At 37.7% G+C, this 8383-nt stretch overlaps 1 non-coding gene across 1 annotated transcript; it reads left to right on the top strand.

Moving 5' to 3' along the window:
* The first annotated feature begins 1299 nt into the window (after window positions 1–1299).
* LOC141715591 (small nucleolar RNA R71) lies at window positions 1300–1406 on the top strand. The gene has a single exon (XR_012572348.1). It is a non-coding gene; the product is annotated as a small nucleolar RNA R71 (small nucleolar RNA).
* Window positions 1407–8383: the final 6977 nt, after the last annotated feature.

Raw genomic sequence — 8383 nt, 5'->3', positions numbered from 1 at the left:
TTCGGATCAGGCAGATCCAGCTTTTTAAAGATCGACAAGGGCATCAGATTAATGCTTGCTCCCAAATCACAAAGGCACTTGTCAAAAGTTAGATTGCCAATGGTGCAAGGAATGGTGAAGCTTCCTGGATCTTTCAGTTTTGGTGGTAACTTTTGCTGCAGAACAGCGCTGAATTCTTCCGTGAGAGCAACGGTTTCAAGGTCATCCAGTTTCACCTTCCTTGAAAGAATAGTCTTCATAAACTTCGCATAACTAGGCATTTGTTCCAGAGCCTCAGCGAAAGGTATATTGATGTGAAGTTTCTTGAACACCTCCAGAAACTTCCCGAACTGTCTATCCAGCTTTTGTTGCTGCAATCTCTTAGGAAAAGGTGGTGGAGGATAGAGCTGTTTCTCCCCTGTATTAGCCTCAGGCAGAGTGTGTTCAACATTAGTCTTCCTTGGTTCCGCCGCTTTCTCCTTTTGCTTAAATTCTTCATCTCTAACTTCAGCTTCGACTTCTTTTGCCCTTTCAGCATCAGCTACTTTTCCAGACCTTAAGGTAATAGCCTTGACTTGCTCTTTAGCTTCCTTCCTGCCTGGTACTTCCGTGTCACTGGGAAGAGTGCCAGGTTGACGATTGAGCACTGTATTGGCTAATTGACCGATTTGATTTTCCAAGGTCTTGATAGAAACCGCCTGACTCTTGCACAACAGCTTAAGTTCCTCAAAATCAGCACTAGTAGGTGCAGCTGTACTTCCCTGTTGAGGATATGATTGCCTTGTAGCATACTGCTGTGGTTGCTGGAATCCAGGTGGGTTAAACTGTTTACTTACTCCTTGCTGATATGGTGGCTGAATAGCATTCTGATTATTCCCCCAGCTGAAATTTGGATGATTTCTGTTATTAGGATGATAGGTCGCTGGCACAGGCTGCTGTTATCGCTGATAATTATTCACATACTGAACAGATTCGTTGACAAGAGAACACTGATCCGTAGCATGAGAACCTGTACAAAGCTCACAAACCATAGCTATTTGATTAACTCTATACATAGCCAAAGAATCAACCTTCATTGATAGCGCTTGGAGCTGGGCTGCAATAGCGGTGGCTGCATCAACTTCCAGAATACCTGCTACCTTGCCTGACGTCATCCTCTGAGTTGGGTTTTGATGCTCATTTGCAGCCATCGTCTCGATAAGATTATACGCCTCAGTATAGCTTTTAGCCCATAAGGCACCTCCAGCTGCTACATCGAGCATGGGCCGAGATTGGGCCCCCAAACCATTATAAAAACCAGTGATTACCATCCAATCCGGCATTCCATGATGTGGACATTTTCTCAACATTTCCTTGTAGCGTTCCCAAGCCTCGCACATAGATTCTGTAGGTTGCTGCGCAAATTGAGTAAGAGCACTCCTCATAGCAGCAGTCTTTGCCATTGGATAAAACTTCACCAAAAACTTTTGCGCAAGATCTTGCCACGTAGTGATTGACCCAGCTGGTTCAGAATGTAACCAGTCTTTAGCTTTATCCCTCAGTGAGAATGGGAAGAGCCTCAACTTGATAGCCTCATCAGTCACGCCATTATACTTAAAAGTGCTGCAGATCTCAACAAAATTCCTTATGTGCATGTTGGGGTCTTCAGTTGCTGCTCCTCTAAAAGAAACAGAATTATGCACCATCTGAATAGTGCCCGGCTTGATTTCAAAGGTGTTAGCTTGAATAGCCGGATGAAGGATGCTTGACTGAATGTCATCAATTTTAGGCCGAGAAAAATCCATAAGAGCTGGATCAGCTTGAACAATACGATCTCCCATGTTTACTGGTTCTTTCTGCTCAATTCCTGAATCCGAATCCTCAAAATCTAACTTCTCCGGTGTATCAAGAACTTCGTCTTTCTCCTCAGCTGTATCTAAGGTCCTCTTGCGAGCACGAGAACGAGTTTGCATAAATGTTTGCTAAAGTACCTGAAACACAACCGAAAAGAGTAATTAACTACTACGTCCTAATCACTGAGTCCTAATGACCAATGATGGTAAGTACATAAACTAAACAAATACGCCGAGTCCCCGGCAGCGGCGCCAAAAACTTGTTAGGGCGAAATCACGCACTAATATTCACGCAAGTATACGCGTTCACAAGTAATATAGAATACTTTCTAGTTCGTTCCCTCAGAGACTCAGACTAATTTATTGTCTAATTTAACTCACTCACCAATGTATGACTACTTCTCAATGTTAAGATAATAATACCTAAAATTGTTGATTAAATATTAACTATAATTAACTACTTAATTAACCACTTAACTAACACTTCAATTTATCAATAATAAAACACTCATGAGATCACAACTTCATTATTACTTCCTTCTATAGCCATAGTTATTACCTTTAGCATGTGACAGTGATGATATTAATCGAATAACACAAAACCGATAAAAGCCAACTTTCATTGTACTAATACCATTCTACCAAACATCCACAATTAAGATAGAAGTTGAATAGTCATCAATTATATTGAGTTCCTATATGTCTACAGAAATTGACAACACAACGATTTAAGCACAAGTTATCCCTTTTTGATTACATAGGGTAAATAAAACTGTTAGAGTTACCCACTAATCATGCACAACGTACATGAACCTATGCTAGCATGGCAAGTTCTAAATCTCCAGATCCACCATCGCTTCACAAGAGATTAACACCCTATCTTATATGTTCGTGACGCACATAAGACGAATACGCACAACCAATACTAGATATCATGCAATCATCACACACTAAAGTATTAAACAATTAACTAAAGAATTCCATAATAAATCCGTTGCGACCCCATGATCACGATTAGCCCATAATAGAACTTATCGCCATCATGGGTTCATATGAAATCATGATAAACAAACACAAGAAAATAATAACTAAACTGATTATATTAAAACAGAGTACGTCACAAGAGTAAATAAGTCAAAGCAAGAAAACTAGCATCCAACGTTACAACGAAACAAGAATCACAAGAATATATGCTTCCTCTTCGTTGTTGTGTGCTAAATCGGTCTTCTTCCTTATCTCCTTCGCTTCTTGCAAAACACAATCTAAAACATAATTTCCTCTTAATACTCTATGAAAACGTCTCAAATATACCTATATAATAGTCCCATAAAACTCAGATTACATAGAATTGGAAGCCAAACAGAAGTAGAAGTCTAAAATAATATATCTTTTTCCCCGACCTTGCGCAGCCGCTCAGCATTTATGCGCGGGCGCGCAAGGCTGCTGTGCGGCCGCTCAGCATTACTGCGCGGGCGCGCAGGACCCTTCTGGAAAAATTCCATGTTTGCTCCGTTTATTCGCCGTAATCTGCCCGTTCTTTTCCTCTCGCAATGGTGAACACATGCCAAGGCTTATTCTTGATGATTCCTCCTTCGAAATGCAACTAATACCCTGAAATGCATAAACACTAGAAAAACGCATCAAATACACAAAATACTTGATTTCAAGACACCAATTTAAGCCATTTTAAGACGTTCTAAGTGGTATAAAATGCCACTTATCACATAGTCAAAATCAGTTTGATTTATGAGAGCATACCCGATTTGTTGGCTGAATATGGGAATTGCATCAAAATTGGAACATTTGTTTGCAAAGGATTTAGTTATGCAATCAAAGAAGAAACTCCATTCCCTCCTGATGAAAGATCTCTTCAACTGGCCCAGCTTTGCCAATGTTCTTTCATATCCCAGACTGGCCATCATGTTTTGAAGAACTGGTTCATCAACAGTAGAGTAGACACAGTTCTCAGGTAGCTGCAGTGCTTGTCGAACCGTAGACAATGTCACAACATACTCATCCTCCCCAGATGAAAAAATAATACTTGGGGACCCTTGAGCACCACCATCATCATACACACCGCTTCTCCAGAACTCCAGTACTTGAGTACCAGAAACTGCTTCGGGTTCAGTCAGAGTATACCCAATATCAGAACTAGCGAGAAAGTCCTGAATAAAATGAAGTTCAGAAGGTGCTTTTGACTTGCTAAGAATAGCAGATAAGTTATTAGGAATAAATATTGCTCCATGAAAGATTATGTCCTTTGGTGCCATGTAAATTCGTGAGAAAGAAGATTGCCTGTAAGGTGTTTGAGAAAATGTCTGTATGAAAAATCGTCAGTTGATGGAGAGAATAGAAGTAAAGAGAGAGAGATAAAATGTGAAAGTAAATAAAAGATTTTACAATCATTTCTCTCTTTTACTTATACACGGTAGAAAAAGTAACCGTTGGGACACCTGTCAGACATGCAGCAGTAAAAGATAATTAATGGACACATGTATTCAGTAATCATTACTTATCACATGCAGTTTTTCAAGGAAAAACCGTTCCACTTACCAAGTAATCCCATTAATCAAGGTAGTTCAGTTTTATTTTTAAAATATAAAATTGTTCCCACTTAATAAATTTTTATCACTGCGTGACCAATATTCTGTAAAAATATGACAAATGAGAGAATAACCAAAAATAAATCAAGTAAATAAATCCTGCCACGTCGGAATCAGAATTTGATTTGTATCAGAGCTAGAAAGGTCATCAGAATATGGTTTGTATCAGGATTTAACATGTTATCAGAATATCAAACGACTCAGAGACAAAAACTTGCATATATATATATAATTTCATTAATATATTTAGCAAATACATTTCATGAAATCAAATTACATGCTGAAAAGTACAAGATTATCCTAAGCTACAAATCCTGACATCAACAACTTTTGTCCTAAGCTAAGAAGCCAGATAAAGCTGACGGTGAAGAGAAACAGGTAGGAGAAATTATTTCTTCTTCCTACTCTCAACAAAAAGAACAGCAAGATGAATGATTCGCTCCTGCTATCGGAGATGACGGAGATGTAGATCTCTTTGGACTGTCAACAGGTCACGTTTAATGATCTCTGGAAATTGAATCCAGAGATTATGAGGAATGTTGTTGATATGGTATGGAGTTGGAATTCCATTTTGAAAAACACGTACAGTCTCAGTGCCATAATTGTAAAACCAGCCAAACTCAGCCATTTGTGGTGATAAGAATAAGAAGAGAGTGAGTTTGTGAGAAAATGAGAGATGTGCTGGCTGGAATGAAGTGTTGGTTTAAATAGGCAACAGAATGCCAAGAGACGCAAAGAAAATTGAATGGTTACAGGTAGAAATAATTCTACCTCGTCTCCCTAGACTGTGGATAATAATAATAGCCATTGGAAGTGTAAACCAGGATTTAATGCGCACATGAAACAAGTAAAAATTACTGTGCATAGACGTGTACCACTAACCCAAATTATATTGACTGTTAATATCTCACCCAAACATATTCTGATTTTAAATAAGACTGTTTCAGATTTTAACCACAAATAAGTCAAGTAAAGAATCAGAGTGTAATATCAGAACTTAGACTTATATCAGAACTTAACAGTCATCAGAACATGATTTCTTAACTCGAAAAATGAATGCCTATTTCTGTAATTCTTCACACAAATTCTGATTTCGTTTCTTCAGAACTTAATCATCAGAACTTCCATCATAACTTGTCCTCAGAATTTATGTAACTGACACTTAAACATTCATCTACAACACCATTTATCACCACAGTAATTTTCATCATTAATATGGAGTGTATGTGTGTGCAGTAAGCTAAATATCAGATAAAGATTAAAGTATGATTCACTTCAGTACATCTTAAAAATAAGGCATAACTAAGAACTTTGCTCAACATCTGTCATGATTCTGAAGTCTACTTTAGAATGAGTTCATGCATGAGTCCACCTCAACTGTTTTGTGCTAATTTTATGTATCTTTTGAAATTCCATTTTACAGTGGCTTCTCAATGTGAGTCACGACTGCTTATCAGAATTTATCCTATTATCAGAGTATTTATCCAGTAATCATAGAGTGTTAAAAGTCACCAAGAAAAATATTTATTTTTGCTTTTCTGATGCATATTACTTAATACCAGCAATGCACTTGGGTTTTCCCTTCCACAGTTTTTACTCTAGATCTCAAAGGAGTACCTGATTTTTATTTCTTTTTCTTTTCCTTTTCTTTTGATAAGTGAGGCTTATCAGCACTTAGTACATTCACCAAATTTACTAACATCAGAACTTAACAGATGAGAAGCATTATTCTAGTTTTTGACTTAGTAATAAGATAGACAAAGTAAACTTAATTAAGCTCAATATCAGAATTTGCTTGTGTCAACAGATTTCCACATAAACAATTACTTTAAACATGGGATTAGTTAGTATATTAAAGACTACTAGGTCAGCATCTAGCATGTTTATCCTCATTGGATTGAATAATCACAGAAACATTTATATCACTATCAGAGTTTAGAAATACACATCAGACAACAATCAGTACTTGAGCAATTTTCAATTAAGCACAGAATACACAAAGATGGTAATATTTGTAAATACTGATCATAAAATCTGATGCATCAGAACAAAAAAAACTAAGCACATTTAGAGAAAGAACCTGAAACCATGCCAAAGTGCAATTCCACTGTACCTTCATCCACATGTTCCCTTATGAAGTGGTACCTAATGCTGATGTACTTTGTCATTGAGTGTTGAACTGGATTACCTGTCATAGCAATAACACTTTGATTATCACAGTAAATAGGGATTTTAAAATATGTTAACCCATAATCCAGTAACTGATTCTTCATCCAAAGAATTTATACACAACAGCTTCCTGCAGCAATGTACTCTGCTTCTGCAGTTGATGTGGAAATTGACTTTTGTTTATTGCTAAACCAAGAAACCAATCTTCCTCCAAGAAATTGGAAGCTTCCACTTGTGCTTTTCCTGTCAATTTTGCAACCTGCAAAATCTGCATCTGATTATCCTATTAACTTAAAGTCTGATTCTCTAGGATACCAAAATCCCAGATCAGTTGTTCCCTTAAGATACGTGAAAATTCTTTTCACAGCTGTTAAGTGAGGTTCTCTTGGATCTGCTTGAAATCTTGCACAAAGACAGGTAGCATACATGATATCAGGTCTACTAGCAGTTAGATAGAGTAGAGAGCCAATCATACCTCTGTAATCAGTAATATTTACTGATTTACCAGTATCCTTATCCAATTTTATTGCAGTGGACATGGGAGTGGATGCACTTGAACAATCTTGCATTCCAAATTTCTTCAGCAAATTTCTGGTGTACTTGGTTTGACAAATAAAAGTGCCTTCTTCATTTTGCTTGACTTGAAGGCCCAGAAAATAGCTAAGTTCCCCCATCATACTCATTTGATATCTTGACTGCATTAGTTTGGCCAACTTCTTGCAAAGTCTGTCATTTGTAGAACCAAAGATGATATCATCAACATATATCTGAACCAAAAATAAGTCTTTTCCATGGTTGAGGTAGAACAGAGTTTTGTCAATAGTTCCTCTGTTAAATCCACTTTCCAGAAGAAACTGAGCTAAAGTCTTATACCATGCTCTTGGAGCTTGCTTAAGGCCATAAAGAGCTTTATCAAGCCTGTAGACATGATTTGGAAATTTGGAATCTACAAAGCCTGGAGGTTGTTCAACATATACTTCCTCTTCCAACTCTCCATTGAGAAAAGCACTTTTCACTTCCATTTGAAAGACAGTAAACTTTTTGTGAGCAGCATAAGCCAAAAATATCCTTATGGCTTCCAATCTAGCAACTGGTGCAAATGTTTCATCATAATTAATTCCCTCCTGTTAAGAATATCCTTTTGCAACCAACCTTGCTTTATTCCTTACAATTATGCCATCACTATCAGTTTTGTTTCTGAACACCCACTTTGTACCAACAACAGATCTGTTCTTTGGTCTTGGCACTAGGGTCCAGACTTTGTTTCTTTCAAATTCATGTAATTCTTCCTGCATTGCTTGCACCCAATCAGCATCTTGAAGAGCTTCTTCCACTTTCTTTGGTTCAGTCTGAGAAAGAATTATAGAGACATTCACTTCAAGTAGCCGTTCTAGTTCTGACACCTGCATCAGGATTTCCAATAATTAAGTCAGGTGTATGTGATTTAGTCCACTTCCTTGCAGATGGAAGGTTTTCTCTAGAACTGGATGCTCCCCCATGATCCATGCTATCTTCATCAACATTTTCTAATGCTCCCCCTGAAACTATGCTCTCTGAGTTGGATCCTTCAGAAATTGAGTTTTCAGAATTATCAGAACTTGGCTTATCAGAACTTGATGAATCAGAACTTGAAGAGCAAGTTGTATGTTCTGATGCTTCTTGAGATGTGGTTGTATCTTCAGTATGCTCCCCCTACACAGGTGCATCTTCCTTTGGCGTAGTCACCACAGTTTCAATAACATCAGAGTTTAATCCATCAGAGTTTGCAGTATCAGGATTTAGACTGTCAGGATTTTCAGT

This window comes from Apium graveolens, chromosome 3 (genome assembly GCF_009905375.1).
Source record: "Apium graveolens cultivar Ventura chromosome 3, ASM990537v1, whole genome shotgun sequence".
Classification (NCBI taxonomy): Eukaryota; Viridiplantae; Streptophyta; class Magnoliopsida; order Apiales; family Apiaceae; genus Apium; species Apium graveolens.
Note: the sequence above shows the minus strand (reverse complement) of the source record. Positions and strands in the feature narration are given on the sequence as shown.